The sequence below is a fragment of the Cervus elaphus genome, chromosome 20, assembly GCF_910594005.1.
Source record: "Cervus elaphus chromosome 20, mCerEla1.1, whole genome shotgun sequence".
In the NCBI taxonomy this organism is placed as follows: domain Eukaryota; kingdom Metazoa; phylum Chordata; class Mammalia; order Artiodactyla; family Cervidae; genus Cervus; species Cervus elaphus.
In genome coordinates this window covers 43,608,150-43,633,853 of record NC_057834.1, presented here as the reverse complement: position 1 = coordinate 43,633,853, position 25,704 = coordinate 43,608,150, and the positions used below count along the sequence as shown (strand labels likewise).

The 25,704-nt window shown below is 48.9% G+C and overlaps 8 non-coding genes and 1 pseudogene across 8 annotated transcripts; 3 read left to right on the top strand and 6 right to left on the bottom strand.

The window, feature by feature from the left end:
- Positions 1–2,073: 2,073 nt before the first annotated feature.
- TRNAH-GUG lies at positions 2,074–2,145 on the bottom strand. The gene has a single exon. It is a non-coding gene; the product is annotated as a tRNA-His (tRNA).
- A 6,802-nt stretch (positions 2,146–8,947) lies between these two features.
- Positions 8,948–9,018, top strand: TRNAG-CCC. Its single transcript has one exon. It is a non-coding gene; the product is annotated as a tRNA-Gly (tRNA).
- Positions 9,019–9,800: 782 nt separating this feature from the next.
- TRNAE-UUC lies at positions 9,801–9,872 on the bottom strand. The gene has a single exon. It is a non-coding gene; the product is annotated as a tRNA-Glu (tRNA).
- A 540-nt stretch (positions 9,873–10,412) lies between these two features.
- On the bottom strand, positions 10,413–10,485 carry TRNAV-CAC. The gene has a single exon. It is a non-coding gene; the product is annotated as a tRNA-Val (tRNA).
- A 599-nt stretch (positions 10,486–11,084) lies between these two features.
- TRNAN-GUU lies at positions 11,085–11,158 on the bottom strand. Its single transcript has one exon. It is a non-coding gene; the product is annotated as a tRNA-Asn (tRNA).
- A 2,275-nt stretch (positions 11,159–13,433) lies between these two features.
- Positions 13,434–14,178, bottom strand: LOC122676711 (annotated as a pseudogene).
- A 2,074-nt stretch (positions 14,179–16,252) lies between these two features.
- On the top strand, positions 16,253–16,324 carry TRNAQ-CUG. The gene has a single exon. It is a non-coding gene; the product is annotated as a tRNA-Gln (tRNA).
- Positions 16,325–20,959: 4,635 nt separating this feature from the next.
- Positions 20,960–21,123, top strand: LOC122678520. The gene has a single exon (XR_006336183.1). It is a non-coding gene; the product is annotated as a U1 spliceosomal RNA (small nuclear RNA).
- Positions 21,124–22,758: 1,635 nt separating this feature from the next.
- On the bottom strand, positions 22,759–22,922 carry LOC122678508. Its single transcript, XR_006336174.1, has one exon. It is a non-coding gene; the product is annotated as a U1 spliceosomal RNA (small nuclear RNA).
- Positions 22,923–25,704: the final 2,782 nt, after the last annotated feature.

Here is a 25,704-nt window from a genome sequence, read left to right as displayed (position 1 = left end):
AGCAGCGGTGGGAGAACAGAATTTGCCGCTGGCCCAGAAAGCAAGATGCAGCGAGAAGAGGAGTAAATCCCACAGTGCACAAACCTGCCGGTCAAAGCAAAACCTAGAATGACTGCTTGTCTCACTGTTGAGCAGAACACATCCCCAAAATTGAAATATTGCCCTTCAAGGAGCCTTGTCTATAGTTTACATTAACAAAATAACATGGTCATTGTTGTTGTTGTTGTCATTTTCTGGTAAACATATTTCTAATATCAGTGATTTTTTTTTTTTACACTAAAGGAGAAGGCGTATTTAAGAGGCTTACAATAAAATGCAAACTAGTCATCATGGTCTAGACCAGTTCCTTTCCATCCACCAGCCACTGATTTTTACAGAAACAGTAAATCATTGAACTATAGGCACAGTTTGTTGAATTTTTGCAAATGTAATGAGCACCCAGATCAAATTGTAGAAAATTTCCCCCATCCCTGATATGTCATTTGAGCCACTTTCTAGGCAATTCCTACACTAGATCGCTTCTTTTATTACTATTCTGAGGTCTACTGCAATAGTGTACTGTTGCCTGCTCTTGAAATTCAAATGAAGGAAGCTACATTTTTGGTAACTGACTTTGCTTTCATGCAACATTTTGTTCGTTAAACATATTCAAAGTGTTATGGATATCTCATTAATTTTGGTATTATTGGAGTAATTTTATTGGGATTTTTTGGTGTTAACAGGTGTTCTTGATGAATTTTCTATACCAACTTTTTGTACATTTGTGCATTCATAGAAGTATTACAATTGCTGGGTCATGAAGTAGGTACAAGACTAACTTTATTAGAAACTGCCAGCAGTCTTCTAGAATGATTTTGAACTGACTAGTGCAGATGCAATTGCTCCACGTTTGTCAGCATTTAGTGTAGGAATGTTTAAAAAGCAGTCGTGCTGGAGGCTATGTAATGAGATCTCCTTATACGTATGACGTTTATTTTCCGAACGAGTAAATATGTCAAGAGTATTTTCTTATAACGTCTGGTCATTAAAATATTACCTTTGTGATCCCTGGCTTAGGCTTCACAGGAAAAGGGAACCAGGTGCTGTGGATTTTCCTCAGTGTCTCTCAGAGACAGAGACCCAGGCTCAGGGTATTCCCAGAGTGCACAGGGTTAGATCCAATGACTGGCCCAGCAATAGTGGACATGCCCAGCCTCCCAGGTTTTTACCATCTCCACCCGCTTTCAGTTGAGCAAGTGCATAACAGGTTTTTAAAATATTCTCTTTCAACCTATTGATTCACATTCATTCCCTCCCCCCCCCCCCCCCCCCCCCCCCGCCCAGTACTTTGAATAGCCAATTCATCTCACTACCATAAAGGGAAAACTGTCATCAGCAGCATAAGCAGATGGTTCATGTAAAAATCAACATCAGAATATCAATACGATGGTGATCCAGGGAAATGGCCTGACTCTCCAGCTGCTGTTGTTTGGAATCCCCGTGGTCTCTACCAGGCAGTGGGCACGTTTTCCCTTTTGCTTGGGAAACTCGCTCAGAAGACCTGTTAGGACAGATGTTATGTCCAGAGTAGAGCAAGAGGTGAGCGAGGGAGTGGGGCTGGTGGATGGGGGCCAGGGGTGTGGACTAAGCCTGCAGAGGCAGCAGTTATCCTGGCGTTCTGACCTCTGTGGTTTCCCTACTAGGGTGAAATTGACTTCAGAATTTCTGCTTGATAATCCCTAGATAGTAAAATGTCTATAGTCATTCTGGTGAATTGAGGAAAGGACAAACTCAACCATTTTAAGTAGCAGGGGATGGATAGGCATTACCTGGAAAACGTATCAGAGTGCTTCATCGATGTATCAAAGAGTATCTTCCATACTTGGTTGATAAAAAATTTTGTATGTCTTGATCTTGGTGATTATTACAGATCAAACAGCTGTTCATTAATGATTTTGTGCATCTTGTCCTGTGAATACACCTTAATAATTTTCTTTTTGGATAGAATGGGCGGTCACATGTTGGAGAACCCAGTATAGACCATTACCGTGTTGAAGAAAAAGAAGTCAGATGCCACGTGTAACACGGATGCCCTGCCGTGACTCGGATTCGAACCGAGGTTGCTGCGGCCACAACGCAGAGTACTAACCACTATACGATCACGGCGTGCCACATATCAAGCGATGAGAACAGCCTTTAACGTACGTCCTTTGAGGGAAAATGATTTCCATCGTTATAAGCTGCTTTATTCTTGGAAACGACGAGTATTCGTTTTCTGTCTTTCATGCTCGATCATTGGTTCCCCCGCTCTTTCTCTCAATTCTGATATATTACGACAAAATGAAACAAAATCAAACCAAACACCAATTCTCATCTCCCCAGATCCGGCACGTTCCTTCTGGGAAGTCTCGCTGTCCTCGTCCCCACCTCGCCGGCTTCTTTTCCAGCTCCTCGCCTTCGTCCCTTTGGATCGACCTTCCCCTTTCGCTGCTTCCGGCTCCCGCCCCACCGACCGCGGCCGAGCCGAGGGAGGGCAACACCAGCGGTGCAGACGGTCGGTCGGGTGCAGGCGGAGGAAAGAACCGAAAGAACCAGTCGGGGCCCACCCGGCGTTCAGCCTCCCTCTGGCCCCCGCGGCTCCGGCCCGGGGCGTCTCTGGCGCGTTTCTGCCCTCGCAAACGTGTGTGGCGCCCCCGGCCGTGGAAGCGGGTAATTACCCATCCGTAGGGATGAGACGTACCTTCCTTGAGCGTGTCTCTGGGGCGCCATCTATTAGTGCCTTTGGCTGTTCACGGAAAGGTTGATTGTTCTAAGCACACCTTGGGAAAGCCTTCCTTGAAACACTCAGAAGGGTTGTGGTTCTTTCCCCGCTGCGCAACCTCTCCGGGAACGGCAAAAGGGCTCCTCTACCGCTACCCTCCTGTCCTGCGTCTTAGGTGCACAGGAGGTTTGCCAGGTCACTGGGAGTCCAGACTTTCCTGAAGCAGTGAAACCAGTAACCGTATTTCTTTACGTTTCTCCTTTGCTGAGCATGTAGCAAATGCACTGTTCTGTTTTATAATCAGTTACATATTTCTATAGAGATTTATATTAAAAATCTTTTATTTTCCCCATACAGATACCATTTCTCTTTTCCTTCATCCCTGGGCGTGCATCCAGATTTCCATCTGGTGGTGTTCTTCCTGGAGGATTCCTTTAGCATTCCTTGTATCGTGGGTCTGCTGCTGATGAAGTCTTTCAGCATTTGTATGTCTGTAACGGTCATTATTCACCTTCACATTGAAGGACTCTGAAGGTGGGTAGTGATAGAATTCCACCTTGACTTTTTTGGCTTCAGTCCTTTGAGGAGGCTGCTCCACTGTCTTTTAACTTCCATGCATCTCTCTCCTCTTCTCTCTCTTTTTAGTCTTTATTAAATTTGTTACAGTATGGCTTCTGTTTCATGTTTGATTTTTTTTTTTTTTTCTTTTTCCTGTTTGCCATGAGGCCTGTGGGGTCTTAGCTCTCCAACCAGGGATCCAACACCCAGGAAGTCCCTCACTTCTATGCTTCTGATGAGATCTGACATGTGTACTTCTGTTTCTATATGTACCTGGTCTTTTTCCTCTGGTCCCTCGGGGACTATATGCTTTCTCAATGGCTTTGAGCACTTTAATTACGATGGGACTAGATGTGTTTTTTCCATGCTGTCGTGCTCATTCATTTTGTCCATTTGGCTCCTTGGATCGGTGGGTTTAAAATCTTTACTATGATTGGAATTAGCTGACATTGTGCCTCCAAAAACTTTCTCGTCCCTGGGTATTTTCAGGAGCATCAGTCACCCGTGTATCAGGTCTTTCAATGATGTGCTACCATTCAATGGGCAGCACTAAAGAACGTTCAAAGTACTGGACAATTGTACTCGCTTCCCATGCTAGTGAGATTATGCTCAAAGTCCTTCAAGCTCGGCTTCAGCGTTCAATTTGAATCGAGAAATTCCAGCTGTAAAAGCTGGGTTTAGAAAAGGCAGAGAAGGCAGAGATCGAATGGCAAACATTTGCTGGATTATAGACAAAGCAAGGGAATTCCAGAAAAAAACATCTACTCCTGTTTCTTTCACTACACTAAAGCCTTTGACTGTGTGGATCATAACAAACTGTGGAACACTCTAAAAGAGATGGGAATACCAGAACATCTTACCTGTCTCCTGAGAAACCTGTATGCGGGTCAAGAAGCAACAGTTAGAACCTCATACAGATCAACTGACTGGTTCAAAATTGAGAAACGGGTACAACTTGGCTGTTTACCGTCACCCTGTTTATGTGACTTGTATGCAGAGCACATCAGGGGAAATGCCAGGCTGCATGAGTTACAAGCTGGAATCAAGATTGCTGGGAGAAATATCAGCAACCTCAGGTATGCATATGACACCAGTCTAATGACCGAAAGCGAAGGGGAACTGAAGAGCCTCTTGATGAGCGTGAAAGAGGAGAGTGAAAAAGCCAGCTTAAAACTCAATATTAAAAAAAAAACTAAGATCGTGGCAACCAGCCCAATCACTTCATGACAAATAGAAGGGGAAAATGTGGAAGCAGTGACAAATTTTCTGCTCCTGGGCTCTAAAGTCACTGCAGATGGTGACTGCAGCCATGAAATTAGAAGACACTCGCTTCTTGGAAGGAAAGCTATGACAAACCTAGACAGTGCATTAAAAAGCAAAGACATCACTTTGCCCACAAAGGCCCATATAGTCAAAGCTATGCTCTTTCTTGTAGTCATGTACCAATGTGAGAGTTGGATGACAAAGAAGGCAGAATGTTGAAGAACTGATTCTTTTGAACTGTGGTGTTACAGAAGACTCTTGAAAATCCCTTGGACGGCGAGGAGATCAAACCAGTCAATCCTAAAGGAGATCAACCCTGAATACACATTGGAAGGATGATGCTGAAACTCCAATACTTTGGCCACCAGATGAGAAGAGCAGACTCCTTGGAGAAGTCCCTGATGCTGGCAAAGGTTGAAGGCAGAAGGAGAAAAGGGCAACAGAGGATGAGATGGTTGGATGGCATCACCGATCCAATGAACACGAACGTGGGCAAACTCTGAGAGACAGGGAGGGACAGGGAGGCCTGGAGTGCTGCAGTCAATGGAATCACAAAGAGTCAAACACGAGTTAGTAACTGAAAAACAAGTGTTCAGTGACACTATGTTCATTAAAAGCATTTTATTTTGACAGTGAGTTTCCATTTGGATATTGTGAACAGTTTTTCATTGCTTTGTGTTCCATAATCTTGTTTTTGTTGTTTTCTGCCATGTCTAATCTGCTCTTCAATCCGGTGAATTTATTGCATTGGATGTTACAGTTTTCAGCTCTAAAGTTTGATTTCTTTTTGCCATTTTTGTATGTTCTACGTTTCTAATTGACATTTTGGACATATGTATACCGTCATGATAACTGTTAAAGTCTTCTCTGCAGATTTTTACACTGTGTCCCTTCTGGTTCAATTTGATTGACTCATTCATTCATCCATCTCCTTCTTACCTGTCATTTTCCTGCCTCTTTGCATGACTGACATCCTTTGATTGGAGCCCAAACGTGGTCAGAGTTTCTCATTTGGGGCACTGGCTATTTTGGTATTCCTACGAATCTTCTTGAGTTTTATCTGGGGTACATTCGAGCGACTTATAAATGGTTTGATCCCTTTGGATCTTCCTTTCATGATTTTTTAGGTAGGTTAGTCTAGAGCTGCTTATTCCCAATACTGTAACAAGAGTTTTCTGAATGTTCTTCCCAATGGCCCATGAGTTAGGAGTAGTTCAGTCTGGGGGGATTGAATACAATTGCTTGTCCTGTGTGAGCAGCAGGCATTGCACCAGGATCTTTTTAAAACTTTCTTTCCTTGGCCACAGGCACTTTTTTCACAAGGATACCCCGATCGTTACCCTGCTGAGTACTTGAGGGAGACCCTTTCACATCCCAGCGTTCTCTCTGTCTCCCACTCTCTCTCATCACTGGACCTTTCTTCATGTTTCTTTCTTTTATTATTAACTTTTATTGAAGTATAGCTGTTTTACGATGTTGTGATAATAGCAAAGTGAATCGGCTATACATACACATATATCCCCTCTTTTTTGGATTTCCTTCTCATTTAGGTAACCACAGCGCATCCAGTAGTTCGCTATGCCGTAGAGTAGGTTCCCCTTTGCTATTTACTGTATACATGGCATCAGTAACGCATATAGGTAAATCCTAACTTCCCAGTTCCTCCAACTCCCCTGTCCCCCTCGATAGGCCTACCTTTGTTCTCTACATCTGTATCTCTACTTCTGCATTGCAAATAACAATCACTGGATCTTTGTCCTGTGAACTCTAGCTGCCTTGCTCTCCACCAACACTCAGCTTCTTGAGCCCAGTGGATTGACCTCAAATCCTCCTCTTGGTGCCCAGCCTGGGAACTCACTGAAAGCAGGAAGCTGGGCCCATGGCAAGACTCATCTTGTTTGCTTGTCACCTCTCAGGGCTTGCTATCCTTTGCTAAAGCCTGATTTTCAGTGGCTTAGAAGCTGGTATTTCATGCTCTTTGTCTTTTTGTTCCTTTGGGAGTGGCTCAAAGGGGGACAGTGAGATTTAGGAAGGAGGGTTAGTCTGATTTCTGTCACTGCACCTTTGCTGGAAACTGAAGGCATCCCTTGCATGTTCTTAGTTTTCCCTAAATAGATGTTCTAATTTATATTCCAATGTATTTTGCCAACTCAAGGAAAGAGTCTTTTTCTTCATGGTCTTGCCATCACAGGAAACTGTCAATACACATGTCTGTTACTCTAACAAAGGAATTTGTGCCCTACTGACTCAGCTTAGCGGGAGGTACAATGAAAAGACAATGTGTTCATCTCCCAGAGGTCGCACATATTCAGCAGCTAAACTTCCAAGCCGATCGGAAAGTATTCTAATAATTGTAAGTGTTTATAGTGGTGACCCAGCAATTCGCTCCAGAGAAGACCAGCCAGAATGACTCCGGAGAGCTTCTTGCAGAGCAGCTTATGCATTACAGGAGTTTAAAGAAAAAAAAAAAGACTCACTGGTTCCAGACATTTATCGTCTTACCTCCCCTTTATGAGTTGTATTTTGGCTTAGGTTGGATGCACACAATCTAATGAGGGGTCTCCCTCCAATTTACCGGTGCAGTTGCAAGCCTGAGACTTGTCTCCGAATGATATCTCAACAGTACGTGGCTACATCTGCAAAAATTATCTCATTTGAGACAAATTGGCACAAGCTACAGAATCCTGCACCAATAATATATCTTGTGCAAACCTGGATCCTGAGAGTTCCTGGTCCGCCTTCCACTGATTCCTCAGTTGAAGCTCATGAGGAAACAAGAGGTCTTTGGATTTTCCGTACTCAGTCGAGGATGTCTCTAGGTTCTAGGACATTTCCCTCTGCCCTTCTCTTTCGCTCTTGGAGTGTGTGCCCTTCTGTCTCTCTCTGTCCCTTATACTCTAGGCTGCTGTGGCTCTTACCCATTTTCTGTCTTCTTCACCAGTTTTCTGGAACTGTGCATTAGGAGTCCTTCAGTCAGGAAGCACTTACTAGGTGCTCACCAGGTACCAGGCCCTTCTCCTGGAAAACTGCTGTATCAGGAGCAAAGTCAAGGTGCATTCACACCAAGAGGCATCAAAAATAAGACACACACACACAGAGACAAATAAGAATCACAGCAGGAGAACAGCCTGTCACGTTCTTCTCAGGTTCATCTGCCTGCCAGCGCATAAGGACCCCAGCACGGAGTAAAAAAAGAATTACATAGCACATGGGAAAATGGGTGACTTGAGATCTAGAAGGCAGGTAACTAAGAATCAGGAATTTTTTTTTAAATAAAGGAGTACCTCAGGTAAGCAACAGGTCCTTACTTAGCTTAGAGAGTCCATGTGTTGTACTCATCTTCAAGTGACATTATGGCTACATTCAGGAACATCTGCTAAAGGTACCCACACATCCTCTTAAGCTGTTAAGCTACAGCCCTTCTATGTATACTCTATAAAAATATGGGCAGCATTATTTTTTACCATAATTAGAAATTCTCCAGGCAAATATTATACATTAATTCAACCAATTTAACATCCGTCAAAGAACTTAAAGTTAACGATAGATCTTAAAATCGAAATTTGAGCTGACTCGTGGCTGATAAATGCTGCTTAGAATCACATATTAGATGAGACCTAAAAACATTTACCCCAAATTGAAAGGGGAATTATTAAGTCACTATGATTTCGAGAATCTAAAGACTGAATCTTGATTTAAAAGGTATTATGTGATATATTTAATTTACTGAGATACATAATTTTAAACTTGATAAATAATAATAAATCTGAAAGTCACCATGAAGTAGTTTTTAGACCAAAATTATTAAAGCAGTGTGGTGCATGACCAGGAGTCATCGCTGGGAGCATGACAGGACAAATATTTTCTATGTAATTATACATCAATTATTAGAATTTTCAGGAGTGTAAAAGGATTCGAGCTTCATCCTTATTATCAACTTGAATGTTATTCTTGTTCGTAGCATGGAGAGCACTAACTTATCTAAAGGCTTAGCTTTAGATAAAGGGCCCTCCCTGCAGGGCACAGGGAGCCAGGCCAGAGCCAAGGGGGCAGCTGCACTGCCTCGACGGGTTTCCAGCAAAGGAGCGTGGGAGTCCCATGGACAGAGGGGCCTGGTGGGCGAGAGTCCAAGGGGTCGCAAAGAGTTGGACAAGGCTGAGCCAGTGAGCACGAGCAGCAGGCGGTTCCCCCACTCAGACGGAGCCGGAGCGCACCTGACTGCCCGCCAAAGCAACCCTCAGGAGGCAGGGCGCAGCCGGTGCCGCGGAGGGCGGCGGAGGAAAGCCTAGACCGTCCTGGGAACAAAGGGCACGAGTGGCCCGCGCTTGAGAAAGACCTGAATAGAACTCCAACTAGGCAGTCGTTGCGAACAGCCCCTCGAGAGCAGCATTGGTGGTTCAGTGGTAGAATTCTCGCCTCCCACGCGGGAGACCCGGGTTCGATTCCCGGCCAGTGCATCGTGGTCCTGTTTGTTTTGGGCTTCCCTGGTGGCTCAGAAGGTAAAGAATCTGTTTGAGGAGATACAGGAGACCTGGGCCAAGAAGATCCCCTGGAGAAGGAAATGGCAACCCACTCCAGTGTTCTTGCCTGGAGCATCCCATGGACAGAGGAATGCTACAAGGGCTGGAAAAAAGTTCAAAAGGACTGAGCAACCCAGAAGAGAACAGATTTCAGGTTCCCCAAGGGCCAAGAGGGCCCTCTTCTGGACGGTAAAGCTGTTTCCCTGGCCTTGGAAGACAGGTCCCAGGGAAGTTAGCTTTGAGAGGGACGCCAAAGGAAAGGAACAATCCTGAGATATCCGCATATTACTACCAAGTGATGTCATAACTCTTACATAAAGAAAGAATGTGATAGCAACTGGGCACTTAGGTACAGAATATAGGATGTTCGTATTCTTACAAACTTTTGGTATCTTAGAAAAGCTTTTGCTTTGAGTTTTTAATGAATTTTTGGAACTGAAGGCTCACATTCTCTTTGAATGGAAACTCTGTTAAGTAAGACTCTGGGTTTACCATGCCAGGAGAAAAGGGTGGAGGCGAGAGCTGGCCAGCCCAGGCTGTTCATGGCATCTGAGCTCCAACAGCCAGCCTGAGGTCCAGGACCCTGAGGCGCGGACTCAGCGGCATTTAGAAACTCTGTGCAGAAATGTTCTGCACTGGACCTTTAAGCAAAATACAGTTCCGATCTGGTCAGGAAGTGAGAGACTTGTGTGAGTGCAGACGCTGGAAGAAAGAAGGTTTTCCCTGACCGGGAATCGAACCCGGGCCGCGGCGGTGAAAGCGCCGAATCCTAGCCACTAGACCACCAGGGAGCTGTAGACAAAGCAGTTATTTAGCTTCTCCAGGTGACAGGTGAGTGCAAGATGACCCTTCAGAACGTCAGAAAGCTGGAAAGGAAATGTCGCAGCGGCCCAGGGCTGTGTGCAGCTGTGCGAGGCTCCCAGCCCTGCCCCCGCCGCTCATCGGCCTTCGCCTCTCCTGTCCTGGGCGTCGCTTTTGCTCCGGGGCAAGGACACAAAGTAGCGGGCTGGGTCCCTCCTGCTCTAGCTCTAGCGCGGCACGCTGCGGAGCCCAGGTCTTGCTCTCTTCGTGAACCTCGGTTTTCTTTGCTAAGAAAGAAGGCTCGGTGATGAGTGGAGAGTGATGAGCGGATCCGTCCACCTCCAGATCTCTGACCTGGCTCCGGGGCCTTTCCGAGCGCTGAATAAACTTCCAGGTGGTCACCAACTCTTCCTACAGCTGCGTCCCCTGCCTCACCCCGGGCCTTTCGCGCCTGTTAGTTTTGCCAACGAGAACGCACATCTCAGGGGGGAAAAAAGGAGGAGGAGGAGGAGGAGGAGGAGGAGGAGGACTGTTTCCGCCCGGTTTCGAACCGGGGACCTTTCGCGTGTGAGGCGAACGTGATAACCACTACACTACGGAAACGGGACAATTTCTACCGGAAGACAGTATCCATGAAATCCCGAGGTCCCGCCACCGCTATCCACACCATCGACTCTTAACTCTGAAAGAGGGACCTTGACGCCCCTAGCTCTCTCAGGCACGGAGACGGCGGCCCCCGAGGGCCCTGCTTCAGGGTTCCTCCTCTCCCCTGAAGTGAGGACCCTCGGGCCCCCACAGGCTGCCTTCGGGGTCCCGCACCCAACGCAGAATCCTCAGACCCTCAGCTGCGCAGCCTGAGTTCAGGGGTCGCCCCCGCCGACTCCCCAGCTCCCGGAAGCCGCAGGAGGCGGGGACTGGGGGCGCTCGAGGCCCAGGAGACCCCCCATCCCAGCGGTGTGGACGCCGCCCCTCCCGCGCTGCGGACCCGCGCCTCGGTGGCCCTTTCCACGGCGCCGGCGGTCAGCGCTCCGGGCTCTCAGGAATGACCGAGGCTCCCAGTCCACCCGGGACCCGCCCTCCCCGCTGCCCCTTTGCACCTGACTCCTGCGCTCTTTCTCCGCAAGCCCGTCGCCGCAGCACTTGTCCGGTGTCCTCCTGGCAAAAGGGAGTCTCTTCGGTGTTCTCGAAAAGCCTCACCGCACCGTCCCTGGGTGGGCTCGAACCACCAACCTTTCGGTTAACAGCCGAACGCGCTAACCGATTGCGCCACAGAGACAGCAGTACGCGATTCCCTTGGACTCCGTATGGAGTAGACACTTAAGGCATTCCCAGGGTGAGCGCTCTGTCCCCCAGAGAAACAGTGCCATTTCCCTGTCCCATACCCGCCACAGATGCCAGCGCCCCCGGAGAAACCGGCATCCAGGGCTCGATCCTTCCGGTCCTGAACCGAAATAGATTCAAGGACAGCGGAACACCCGGTGGGCTCCCATGATGGCCCTTCCCGTTTCCTCCCCTACACCCAAGGAATGAGAGTCCCGTCCCCCCCCCCCCCCCCCCCCCCCCCGGCAAAGGCCTCCGGGGCCGAGGTTGTGCTTCGCTTTCCTCTGTCCACCAGGCGGTTTCCACCAGAGTGGGCTTCCCTGGGGGCTCAGACGGTAAGAATCCGCCTGCAGTGCAGGACACCGGGGTTCAATCCCTCGTTTGGGAAGATCCCCTGGAGGAGGGCATGCAACCCACTCCAGTATTCTTGCCTGGAGAATCCCCATGGACCGAGGAACCTGGCGGGCTAAGTCCATGGGGTCGCAAAGAGTCGGACAGGACTTAGCGACTAAGCACACAGGTCGCGGAGATGGTCGCCCTGTGTCAGCACGCCCAGGACAGAGTCTGGCACTCGCTGGGGCGCTCCAGGACTTGGATGAGTACATTGTCGTCTCTTGCCCTTCGTCCCATGAAGACCCCTGAGAATGGAAATGCAGAATGGTTTTCGAAGTGAACAGTTCTGTTTTAAAAGCCTTTATCCCGGGTTTTGGATTTCGCAGCACCCCTTTGGGCGGGCAAGGGCAAGGTCTCCGGAGCACTGCCTGCCGGGTGGAGCGCCCAGCTAGGTAGGCTGCGTTCTGTGGGGTCCACCTGGGAGCGGGAAAGGGCGAAGACCAAGCGGGGAAGGCGGGTTTGGGGGGAGTGCACTGAGACCTCCCAGGAGACTGGGGCCAGGATCCCCAGCGGTGAGCATTGCTTCAGTCTGGTAGCAGAGTGGGGGAGGAGGGAGAGGGCCGGCAAACCCAAGAATGAAGGAGGCAGAAGGAGAGGGGAGGAAGGAGCGAATAAAAGAATTTGTGCTTCTACCCTCCCCTCCTCCCTCTCTGGCCTTCTCTCCTCTTCTTGGTCTTCTTCCCATCCCTACAGCGGAGAAATCTTGACACACCCACTTTTGAGAAGAAAGACCCGACTAAGCTGTGCTCAGGTGCACACATTCTGGGTTGCAAAAATCGTTCTGTCCTTACGTGGCCTTAGGGGCTTCCCTGGTGGTTCAGATGGTAGAGCATCCGTCTGCAATGAGGGAGAGCCGGGTTTGATCCCTAGGTGGGGAAGATCTCCTGGAGAAGAAAATGGCAGCCCACTCCAGTATTCTTGGCTGGAAAATTCCATGGATGGAGGAGCCTGGTGGGCTACGGTCCATGGGGTCCCAGAGAGTCAGACACGGCTGAGCGACTTCACTTTTTGTGGCCTTAGGCAAATTAAAGACAACTTCTTGTGCTTCCCTTCTTTCTGCTGTGAAATGGGAGCCATGAGAGCATTCTACTTCATTCTCTTGTTCTCAGGTATGCCTGGGTTTAGAAACGACTGGATCTAATGTTAAACGCAGAGAAATCATAAAGAGTGTTGTCACTATCCTCAGAATCTTTTGACAAACCCTTACCCTTCTTTATTTCACCTTGAATTAGCTTGCTGCTTCTAGATTTTCTGTATACAGAATCAAGACAAAGGCTCCCATGATTGCTCTTGCGGTTTGCTCTGCTGTAGCTCGGCCGCCCTTCATCGCCAGTTCTCTGCTTGCAGGTCAGGGACGGACGTGCAGGCTGGAGGATTTGGGAAGAACACACATCTCCACCCATCCCAGTTCTAACCTCACCTGATTCTGTCCTTGCCCCTTGTGAGAGCCTGGTTCTCCAGGTTTCCTGGCCATTTTGTGATCTCTCAACATACTTTCCAGGGATTTCTTTCTTTTTTCTTTTTTTTTTTTCGAGTCACACCAATGACTTTTATTTAAGATTATTTGTGAGGCTGATGTGGAAGAAGGGTTGGTGAAGATGTGTGGGTGGCTCTTTAAATAGCTCTCTTTGCCTTTTCAAGAACAACTTTATTCTATTAAAATACCGTTTATTCTCTTTATTCCCCTACAAGGGCAACAGAGCAGATCATACTCTGAAAAGCAAGTGGGGTATGATGCAAGCTGCCTTGGGGAGCAGCTGAATCAACCACCCACCTGAGTCACTCAGCATCTGTAGACCCTCTTACAGGTACCGTTCCTGGGTCTGGTGAACTGGGGCTCAAGAAAGACAGCAGCGTCGTCGTGGTAGTCGTGGTGTGGAAGCAAAGGGTTGTTTGGGTGCTTTTCCAGACAGGGTGGGCAGGTACGCTTCTCCATGCTCTTCCTTCCTAGAGCTCCTTTCTTCCTCCACTTTCTTGCAAGACCTCACTTCCAGAAACCGGCGTTCTCTCTCATTTCTCTCCTTTCTGCTCTCAGGTCCCAAAGAGACGGAACGTCAGGTTCTAAAGCACAGTTGCCGTTCAAAGGAGTCTGGAAATGAATGAATTTTGGTATGGGATCTTCCTTTTGATCCCAACGGCTCCCTGAATGACCCATCCCCTGAGCACTGTCTGTGATCCCGCACAGGAGTGTGGCATCGAAATCCCAGGCCCTCATAAGAATACCTTCTTGGAGAAGGCAGTGGCAACCCACTCCAGTACTCTTGCCTGGAAAATCCCACGGACGGCGGAGCCTGGCGGGCTGCCGTCTATGGGGTCGCACAGAGTCGGACACGACCGAAGCGCCTTAGCAGCAGCAGCAGCAGCAGCAGCAGCAGAATCCCTCCTAGGATGGCTGACAGACGACATCACTCTGGGAAGCACAGGGAACGGGCAGGGCAGGCAGCTCTTCCTGTAACTGGCGTCTTGCGAGCCGCGGCGGTCCCGGAGTCCTCGCTCATCCTCCTCTATCCAGCTGTGACCCCAGAAGCTGCTCGTCCATTTGGCAGCAGACACATCATCATCATCATCATCTTTGTGCTCCATGTAAAGGCCTGGCCCTAAGTCGGTCTTGGAGGAAGTACCGGGCATGCCTTGAGGGGTCCCATGGATAGGTCAAGGCAGAGTGCAGATGGAGAGGAGCAGGGCAGGAAAGATGGGAACTCTGGGTCTTCTCATTTCTACCCACTCACTTCGACGTCATCGCTCTCGTAATTGGTGCAGAAGGTGGGTCGCAGGGACCCCGTTCAAGCTGTTTCAACTGGAGCCAACCTAGATTTCCACCGAGTCTGATTTCTGCCACCCGCCGTTGCCCTCAATAACCTCAAATTCTTCCAAACTAAAATCTGGCCACAGTAGAGCTAAGAAGACCGGTGATATCGGGCTATCTTCAGCTTTTGGCTCTTTCCTCCCACATTTTTAAAAGTCCTTCTCACCCGATGGTTTCCCGGGACACGGGCACAGACAGCCGAGCTAACGGCCGCCGAGCTAACGGCCGCCGGGCTCTAAGCAGCGCCAGCGTTGGTGGTAACGAGAAAACCCAGGGCGTTCTTTTCTTCCTATATCAGTCAGAGTCCGTTTCAGGTCCTTGCACCCATAAACCTTGACCCTTCTTCAAGTTCTCCTGGTGGAGCACTTTGTGCTGTTCGTTACCACTCAACATCTTGAGTTTCCAAGAAGTTTCATCTTCTCACCCTGGAGCTGTGAACTTCCTCCTCATAACAAGAGCCTCCCGCCTCCCCTTTGCCTCCTTCCTCCTTGAGTCAACCTCTGTCCAGCCTCTGGGAACAAATACGTCTCCAGGCAACACTGGGCTTCTTTCTGACTCTGTTTTTCGGCCGGCTAAAAACAGGTGCTATTTTTTTCTGTTCTGTGTATCGGATTAGGGAAGAAACAGTTTTAGGATACGATGAAGAAGTAAAGATTATTACTCGGAGCCATGATAGGATTTATATCTACTCTACATGTAAATATTTAGTGTGGTGGTATTTTGTGCACATAAATACTGTCTGTACTTAAGACAACTTGGATGTGCATCCTCTATGATTCAGCAATCAGTGCTCTTGGGTACCTTGATATTTGTACGCCTTTTTAAAAACTGCAATTTCTGGGTTTGATATGTTAAGAAATGGGAGAGAAACTGACTTGACCGACCTGATCAAAGAGTCTGTGACTGCCTAAGTGTCAGAGCCCTGTCTCGTGTCCTCCACGACATGTGGTTGATCTTCAGTCACCCCAGGTGAGTATGGGGCTTTCCTGGTGGGCCAGCAGGTAAAGAATCTGCCTGCAATGCAACAGACCCGGGTTAAACCTCTGATTTCGGACGATCCCCTAGAGAAGGGAATGGCCACCCACTCCAGTATTCTTGCCTGGAGACTCTCTTGGACAGTGGAGCCTGGCGGGCTACAGTCTGTGGGGTCACAAAGCGTTGGACATGACTGAGCGACACTGACTTCACCTTTAGGTGAGTATAGCTGGTTTGTCCGACTGTTTTATGTAAATAGTTGTTCTTACTTACATGGCAAATCTAACAAATAGACACCTCTTGTGAGAAGAACTTACCCCTCTCCAAATCAGAAATATATGAAGAAGAAGCGTTCTCCTGCCTCCACTCCCACTCCACCGCTGACACGCTTTATATGTTACACGTAAGAGGTGGCGGCGGCTTAGGAGTGTAATCAGCCCTATGAGGAAACTAAGGGACCCAGGAAACCCCGCCTCCTGTCCTGACATCCGTCTGCCCCCTCTGGGCTATGATGGGAAAAGGATGAAGGCAGAGAAAAGGAAAATAACACTCTTATTTGCAGAAATTTTACCTCAAGATGGGACACTCTGGTTAACCTAGGCAGACTATGAGGTTGGTGATGGAGAGCTAAGGGGGTCCTCCCTGGCACAAAACCCAAAGCGGATTTCACCTCATTTTCTGAGGTGAGAGTGAGCTGAGTCGATCAAAGGAGAGGAGCAGAGAGAAAGCAAGAGGGATGAGCACCTGCGGGAGTCAACCGTGTTGGAGTCTCCTCAGGGCCTTAGAAGAACTGCCCTGAGCTTATGGGTGGGACGTCTGGAGGCTAAAGAAGCGGATACGGTTCTCTGGCGGCGGAGGCCAGATGGCTCCCGAGGGGGTTCCATGGTGTAATGGTGAGCACTCTGGACTCTGAATCCAGCGATCCGAGTTCAAATCTCGGTGGGACCTTTCTGCCTAGTTAGAAGAGGCACACCTTTTACACCCCTAATAGGACCTGCCTTCCGGCTCCCGCGACCCCCAGCGGCGTGGTTCGCACGGACACGGCGGACAGGTGTGGGACCGACCCGGGGCGTCCTCGCTGGACGCGGGCGGCTCTGCCCATCCCTGCCCACCAGAGCCCGGCCCCTCCTCTGCCCTCCAACCCCCGCCCAGGGGCGCAGCGACCCCGCCAGTGCCGCCCCCTCGTCGGGTCCCCTGGGTGTCTGGAGTAAAAGGCAGAGGCTGAGCCCACGGAGTCCTGCCCCGCGAGGGGGCTTCGCACCGCACGGCTTGTAGCTGCACGGTCGTCCCTGGGAGTAAATGGTGGCGGGGAGGGCCTGCGATGTCACTGATCAGTCAGGACGGCAGCTTTCGGGTCCATCCAGGGTTCCAGACCTGACTGGGAAGAACTGTGTTTTAGTCAGGTTCTCTATTATTCCGAATTGTTATTGACCCTATCCCAGTTTATTTTGATTTTATTCTGAGTTTCTCGCTCCTAAGTCTCCGCTGGGCACGCAAAGCCGCTGTTCGGCCAAGGTTTGAACCTTCACTCCTGGAGATCGCGTCCTTTGGTCCCAAGCTCAGCCCGAAAGAGGATTCCAGCGTCTGAGGAGACCCCAGGTCCTTGACCCACGGCCGCCCGGCCAGGCTGCTGCGGACCGAAGGGGAGACGGGCCGCTCGGAGTCCGCACCCCCGGCCGGGCCCCCTTCGTCCTGCCGAGACTCTGCTCCACCGAGAAGACACCCCACGACGTGAGCGGATGGAAACACTTGTGTCCTCTACTGCGTGGGAGAAAAACACGGATGAGGCCCGTGATGGACTTGAATAGCTTATTAAGGTGTTCCCTTCGCGGTGCTAAGGAGCATCTCTCCGAGGCTTGTAATTTGGAACTTTCAGCGGTTACAAAGGACTCAATGACGCAGCTGTCTTTGGAGGACGGGAAAAGAAAGGGGTGCCTGCGTCCTCTGTGATCAGTCGTGTCCGACTCTTTGCAACCCCATGGACTGTAGCCCGCCAGGCTCCCCTGTCCATGGGATTCTCCAGGCAAGGATACTGCAGTGGGTTGCCATTTCCTCCTCCAAAGAAAGGGGTAAGGCCGGCGAAAAGATCGCCGGAAGGGCAAGAGCAGGAGAGAACAGAGGATGAGCCCAAAGGGAGAAAGGGACTGGAAGGGAGAGGAGCGGGCGGGTGCCGCGGCGGGGCGGTCCCTGGGTTGGGGCGACTCACAGCGCCTCACCCTGGAGCAGCTGCCACCCTTCACTGAAATGTCTGGGAACCCGGTTCACCCCGAATCGCAAAGCTGCTGGCCTGGCAATTGTTCTGGCAAAGTTCCGTTGGCGGTTCCGTGCGGAGCGGTGAGGTGGGCTGTGTGGGTCTGCAGGTGAGCGGAAGTCCTGGTGGCTGCCTTGGGGATGACTGGCCGGCAGGGAACCCGCGCACACTCCACTTTCCCCTTTTCAGGCCGGTCTGCAGCATCTGGGGTGGGAAACTGGAAAATCGGAGCATCAGTATTTATTTAGAGATAAGGAGATAAACAGCCAGTCGGTTTCCTGACCTTAAAGTGTTTATTCTTTGAAGAAATGCGGGATGGGATCAGGGTCTACTTTTTCCCATTACAAGTTTTGGGGCATATGTAACTGTATATTATATATATGTACACATTATATGAGTAAAGCTCACTGCTTGTGTTTCCAACTTAAACGTTTGTGTAATTATATGTATCACTCATAAAATTCTGGGTCTTGTGTCATGTGTAGGAATGTTTTCCACTGTAAAACCATAAATTGGGGGGGGGGGGCATTCTCGAAGCAAGCAATCAGCCCATTATTCCCCCCTCTGATGGGCTGATCACACGAGGTAGTAGACAGGCAGACCCTCTCAGCCCAGGAGGTCACTGCTTTCATCTCTCTAGGAAGGTTCGTAGTCACTGAAAAGTGTCAGTAACAAATAAAATCACACCCAATCTTCATCCAGTGTTGCTCCCAAAATGCAAGAGCTTACACCCAATGAAGACACGCAAAGTGCCATGTGCCCAGGCATGGTCTACAAGCTTTAAATGGGTTTACTCACTTAATCCTTTCAAAAGGCTTGTATCACGTCATCATCCTCATTTCACATATGAGAAACCTGAGACATAGAAAGGTTAAGTAACTTGTCAAGTCAGTCAGTGAGTGGGATCCGATAGCAGGAATTTGAACTGAAGCCTTCCTGGCTCCACAGTCAAAGAAGAACACAAACCGTAAAAATGCTTGACAAGAAATTTAAGTCCGTATATTTCTTTTGAGAAAACACCCAAGAGGAGTCACGTAACAGGAATTCAGTTCAGTCGCTCAGTCGTGTCCAACTCTTTGCGACCCCATGGGCTGCAGCACGCCAGGCTTCCCTGTCCATCACCAACTCCCGGAGCCTGCTCAAACTCAAGTCCACCCAGTCATCTCGTCCTCTGCCATCCCCTTCTCCTCCTGCCTTCAATCTTTCCCAGAGTCAGGGGCTTTTCCAGTGAGTCAGTTCTTCGCATCAGCTGGCCAAAGCATTGAAGCTTCAGCTTCAGCATCCGTCCTTCCAATGAATATTCAGGACTGATTTCCTTTACGATGGACTGGTTGGATCTCCTTGCAATTCAAGGGACTCTCAAGAGTCGCCTCCAAAAAAAAAAAAAAAAAAAAAAGAGTCTCCTCCAACACCACAGTTCAAAAGCATCATTTCTTTGACGCTCAGGTTTCTTGATGATCCAACTCTCACATCCATATACGACTACTGGAAAAAACCACAGCTTTGACTAGACGGACCTTTGACTGCAAAGTAATGCCCCTGCTGTTTTAATATGCTGTCTAGATTGGCCATAGCTTTTCTTCCAAGGAGCAAGCGTCTTTTAATTTCATGGCTGCAGTCACCATCTGCAGTGATGTTGGAGCCCAAGAAAATAAAGTCTGTCACTGTTTTCACTGTTTCCCCTCTATTTGCCATGAAGTGATGGGACCAGATGCCATGATCTTCATTTTCTGATTGTTGAGTTTTAAGCCACGTTTTTCACTCTCCTCTTTCACTTTCATCAAGCGGCTCTTCAGTTCTTCTTCGCTTTCTGCCATAAGGGTCTTGTCGTCTGCATATTTTTGTTAATCTCAGAGTTAATCTCAGGGTTGATTTCCTTTAGGATTGACTGGTTGGAGTTCCTTGCTGTCCAAAGGACTCTCGAGAGTCTTACCCAGCACCCACAAATCGAAACCGTCGATTCTTCTGACTCTCAGTCACCGTCCGCAGTGATTTTGGAGCACAAGAAAATAAAATCTGCCACGGTTTCCACTTTTTCCCCATCTACTTGCCATGAAGTGATGGGACCAGATGCCACAATCTTAGTTTTTTGAATGTTGAGTTTTAAGCCAGTTTTGTCACTATCCTCTTTCATCCTCATCAAGAGGCTCTTTAACTCCTCTTTGCTTTCTGCCATCAGAGTGCTATCATCTGCATATCTGAGGTTGTTGATGTTTCTCTGGGCAGTCTTGACTCCATCTTGTGAGGCATCCAGCCTGGCACTTTGCATGATGTACTCTGCATATAAGTTAAATAAGCAGGGCGACAATATTTTACAGCCCTGACATACTCCTTTCCCAATTTTGAACTTTATTGTACCTAGGTTTAATACATAAGACCTTATTATATCTTTTGCAAGGAAAATAGCTTGATGTGATGAAAGCTTAAAGTACATGTAAATGAGATATGAGCTTTGGGTAAGCGCTTTAAAAAAAATTATATTTTAGAGACGTCTACTTCAAATGATCTTTCCAGATATTTGGTAAAGTCCTAGAGTTGTGCTGACTTAACTGATGGAAGTAAATTAACTAGATAGTTTCAAAAAAATAAGATACTGAGACATCAATTACTAAGTAAACTAAGGTATTTAGGAATACTAATAAAAAATGTTTGAACTAAACATAAGTGAAATTCTCAATGAGCGAAATTGAATTCTGAAGAATAGAAGTTCACGGCCAGTCGCGACGCTTAATGCGTTTTACTAGACATACACACAATACTACAACACGAAGACGACTGGATTTGAAGGGAACCGGTTTCCCCTGGACTGCTAAATGTTCTGTTCTCCCCGATTGAACGCCGTTATTTGAAAAAAGGTGCACAGGCTTCAGCCGACCGCCAGAACGGTGCTGGGCAGGACAAAAGTCAGGCAGGCAGCGGAGCACGCGAGGTCCCAACACATAGAGGCTGGGAGAACAGGAGCGGGAGGCGGACGTCACTTCCCCCAGAGGGCGCCCGCCGGCCGGTTGGCCCGGCCGGACGGCGTGGGAGGACGGAGGCGGGGACTAGGGCGGGGCGTGGGCTGGAGGGAAGCGCGGGTTCCCGTCGACGTCACGGCTAGGGGCGTGTCGTATGTAGATATCTGAGCGCAGGGGCTGCTGGTCCGTCTTCTGGTGCTGAAACACGATATGGTCTCCCGTGGCGTGGGAGAGAATCCAGGCCTTTTTGCTTGAAAGTGCGTGGATGCGCTGTGTGGAAGGTCGAAGGCGGCTCGGGGATGCGGGGAGTAAAGTGAGCGTGTGTGAAAAGTGTAGGGCGTATGAGGTTGAGGTGGGGCGGCAGGCTGGCAGCTCATACTTACCTGGCAGGGGAGATACCATGATCACGAAGGTGGTTTTCCCAGGGCGAGGCTTATCCATTGCACTCCGGATGTGCTGACCCCTGCGATTTCCCCAAATGTGGGAAACTCGACTGCATAATTTGTGGTAGTGGGGGACTGCGTTCGCGCTTTCCCCTGATCTTTCTGTGTGGTAAGAGTAGAACTAAAGGGGGCCTTGGTACAGTCACGGGAGTGTCACAGTGTGGAACAGGCCTGCTAGCTTTCCAGAGAACTAGAGCTTAACGTGGAAGCTGCGACGCGACTCTGGGGCCGATGCTGCTAACAGCCGCAGTTGGCGCTTGAAAAAAGCACCTGGGTGTCACGTCTTGTACCCGTCGAGAAGCGCGCCTGTTTCCGACGTTGTAACACCGGGAGCCTGCCCCGGGATAGCGTGGGTGCGGCTTTTTGGCTTACGTTTGTTTTAGTGCCTTACCTGGGCCTTGTTACACACGGAGTCGGATGAGAAGTCGTCAGGAAGGGCGCCGTCTAGCCTGTCCTGTGAGAGGCTGCATGCAACTAGCCATTTTCCCAGCAGTGTCCTGTTTTCAGAGGCTTCATTTCTTGCGTGCTCAGCTGCCTTGCTTTGTCACGCCGCCCCTCCTGACCTTGAACGTGGAGTAGCTCCTCTCGGCCCTCCTGAGCCCACGAAGCCACTGCTCTTTTGAGGTGGGCTAGTCCTCTCGGCCGCTGCCCCTGACATCGGACGTGGGTAATACCGCTCCTCTTTTCTCTCTAGGCCTTCTTCAGCAGTCTTGCAAACTAGGAAACCTCCTTAAAATTCCTTCTCATTAAATGGCAATAGAAATCGTACCTTTTTTTTTTTCTTTCCGTCCAAACTAGTTTTCCTTTTCTTCCGATGAACCCCAGGCCAGTTGTCGGCAGTATTGTGGGCTATTTGCCAACCTCTTTCTCAGGATGTTGTGCGCTCACTTCTGATTGACAAAGTCCTCATGGCAAATAGAAACCACTGGGCCAAACAGAAAAGGCAGGACCATGGCGGGAAGGACTGTCCTCCCCCTCGTGGCTGCCTCGCGGGCGGCACTCATAGATCCGCTCACTCCCAAAAAGCCTCTGAGATTGGAGGAGGCGCTGGGAGTGGGAGTGGGGTGACGCTTAAGGGTAGGTCCAAAGGAAACTAACCAAAAAGCACACAGGATGCAGTTAGAGGATCTAGGTCATTGAAAGTGAAAAGTAGAACATCCTCTGTCTCCCCAACAACCGGAGATTTCCTTGCTCAAATATGAAATATCTGCAACAAGACCAAGGTTAATTTTTAGTGGCTTACTGATGAGAACCAAAAACCCTCGATGAAAGAGGAAAGTGAAAAAGTTGGCTTTTTCAAAGCTCAACATTCAGAAAACTAAGATCATTACTTCATGGGAAATAGATGGGGAAACAGTGTCAGACTATATTTTTCCAAAATGCAGATGGTGACTGCAGAAGAGCTCGAAAGAGCTTTCATGAGCGAGCCTACCACGAAGTCGGCACTAAACAAACGTAGGCCAAAAAGCCGCACCCACGCTATCCCGGGGCAGGCTCCCGGTGTTACAACGTCGGAAACAGGCGCGCTTCTCGACGGGTACAAGACGTGACACCCAGGTGCTTTTTTCAAGCGCCAACTGCGGCTGTTAGCAGCATCGGCCCCAGAGTCGCGTCGCAGCTTCCACGTTAAGCTCTAGTTCTCTGGAAAGCTAGCAGGCCTGTTCCACACTGTGACACTCCCGTGACTGTACCAAGGCCCCCTTTAGTTCTACTCTTACCACACAGAAAGATCAGGGGAAAGCGCGAACGCAGTCCCCCACTACCACAAATTATGCAGTCGAGTTTCCCACATTTGGGGAAATCGCAGGGGTCAGCACATCCGGAGTGCAATGGATAAGCCTCGCCCTGGGAAAACCACCTTCGTGATCATGGTATCTCCCCTGCCAGGTAAGTATGAGCTGCCAGCCTGCCGCCCCACCTCACCCTCATACGCCCTACACTTTTCACACACGCTCACTTTACTCCCCGCATCCCCGAGCCGCCTTCGACCTTCCACACAGCGCATCCACGCACTTTCAAGCAAAAAGGCCTGGATTCTCTCCCACGCCACGGGAGACCATATCGTGTTTCAGCACCAGAAGACGGACCAGCAGCCCCTGCGCTCAGATATCTACATACGACACGCCCCTAGCCGTGACGTCGACGGGAACCCGCGCTTCCCTCCAGCCCACGCCCCGCCCTAGTCCCCGCCTCCGTCCTCCCACGCCGTCCGGCCGGGCCAACCGGCCGGCGGGCGCCCTCTGGGGGAAGTGACGTCCGCCTCCCGCTCCTGTTCTCCCAGCCTCTATGTGTTGGGACCTCGCGTGCTCCGCTGCCTGCCTGACTTTTGTCCTGCCCAGCACCGTTCTGGCGGTCGGCTGAAGCCTGTGCACCTTTTTTCAAATAACGGCGTTCAATCGGGGAGAACAGAACATTTAGCAGTCCAGGGGAAACCGGTTCCCTTCAAATCCAGTCGTCTTCGTGTTGTAGTATTGTGTGTATGTCTAGTAAAACGCATTAAGCGTCGCGACTGGCCGTGAACTTCTATTCTTCAGAATTCAATTTCGCTCATTGAGAATTTCACTTATGTTTAGTTCAAACATTTTTTATTAGTATTCCTAAATACCTTAGTTTACTTAGTAATTGATGTCTCAGTATCTTATTTTTTTGAAACTATCTAGTTAATTTACTTCCATCAGTTAAGTCAGCACAACTCTAGGACTTTACCAAATATCTGGAAAGATCATTTGAAGTAGACGTCTCTAAAATATAATTTTTTTTTAAAGCGCTTACCCAAAGCTCATATCTCATTTACATGTACTTTAAGCTTTCATCACATCAAGCTATTTTCCTTGCAAAAGATATAATAAGGTCTTATGTATTAAACCTAGGTACAATAAAGTTCAAAATTGGGAAAGGAGTATGTCAGGGCTGTAAAATATTGTCGCCCTGCTTATTTAACTTATATGCAGAGTACATCATGCAAAGTGCCAGGCTGGATGCCTCACAAGATGGAGTCAAGACTGCCCAGAGAAACATCAACAACCTCAGATATGCAGATGATAGCACTCTGATGGCAGAAAGCAAAGAGGAGTTAAAGAGCCTCTTGATGAGGATGAAAGAGGATAGTGACAAAACTGGCTTAAAACTCAACATTCAAAAAACTAAGATTGTGGCATCTGGTCCCATCACTTCATGGCAAGTAGATGGGGAAAAAGTGGAAACCGTGGCAGATTTTATTTTCTTGTGCTCCAAAATCACTGCGGACGGTGACTGAGAGTCAGAAGAATCGACGGTTTCGATTTGTGGGTGCTGGGTAAGACTCTCGAGAGTCCTTTGGACAGCAAGGAACTCCAACCAGTCAATCCTAAAGGAAATCAACCCTGAGATTAACTCTGAGATTAACAAAAATATGCAGACGACAAGACCCTTATGGCAGAAAGCGAAGAAGAACTGAAGAGCCGCTTGATGAAAGTGAAAGAGGAGAGTGAAAAACGTGGCTTAAAACTCAACAATCAGAAAATGAAGATCATGGCATCTGGTCCCATCACTTCATGGCAAATAGAGGGGAAACAGTGAAAACAGTGACAGACTTTATTTTCTTGGGCTCCAACATCACTGCAGATGGTGACTGCAGCCATGAAATTAAAAGACGCTTGCTCCTTGGAAGAAAAGCTATGGCCAATCTAGACAGCATATTAAAACAGCAGGGGCATTACTTTGCAGTCAAAGGTCCGTCTAGTCAAAGCTGTGGTTTTTTCCAGTAGTCGTATATGGATGTGAGAGTTGGATCATCAAGAAACCTGAGCGTCAAAGAAATGATGCTTTTGAACTGTGGTGTTGGAGGAGACTCTTTTTTTTTTTTTTTTTTTTTTTGGAGGCGACTCTTGAGAGTCCCTTGAATTGCAAGGAGATCCAACCAGTCCATCGTAAAGGAAATCAGTCCTGAATATTCATTGGAAGGACGGATGCTGAAGCTGAAGCTTCAATGCTTTGGCCAGCTGATGCGAAGAACTGACTCACTGGAAAAGCCCCTGACTCTGGGAAAGATTGAAGGCAGGAGGAGAAGGGGATGGCAGAGGACGAGATGACTGGGTGGACTTGAGTTTGAGCAGGCTCCGGGAGTTGGTGATGGACAGGGAAGCCTGGCGTGCTGCAGCCCATGGGGTCGCAAAGAGTTGGACACGACTGAGCGACTGAACTGAATTCCTGTTACGTGACTCCTCTTGGGTGTTTTCTCAAAAGAAATATACGGACTTAAATTTCTTGTCAAGCATTTTTACGGTTTGTGTTCTTCTTTGACTGTGGAGCCAGGAAGGCTTCAGTTCAAATTCCTGCTATCGGATCCCACTCACTGACTGACTTGACAAGTTACTTAACCTTTCTATGTCTCAGGTTTCTCATATGTGAAATGAGGATGATGACGTGATACAAGCCTTTTGAAAGGATTAAGTGAGTAAACCCATTTAAAGCTTGTAGACCATGCCTGGGCACATGGCACTTTGCGTGTCTTCATTGGGTGTAAGCTCTTGCATTTTGGGAGCAACACTGGATGAAGATTGGGTGTGATTTTATTTGTTACTGACACTTTTCAGTGACTACGAACCTTCCTAGAGAGATGAAAGCAGTGACCTCCTGGGCTGAGAGGGTCTGCCTGTCTACTACCTCGTGTGATCAGCCCATCAGAGGGGGGAATAA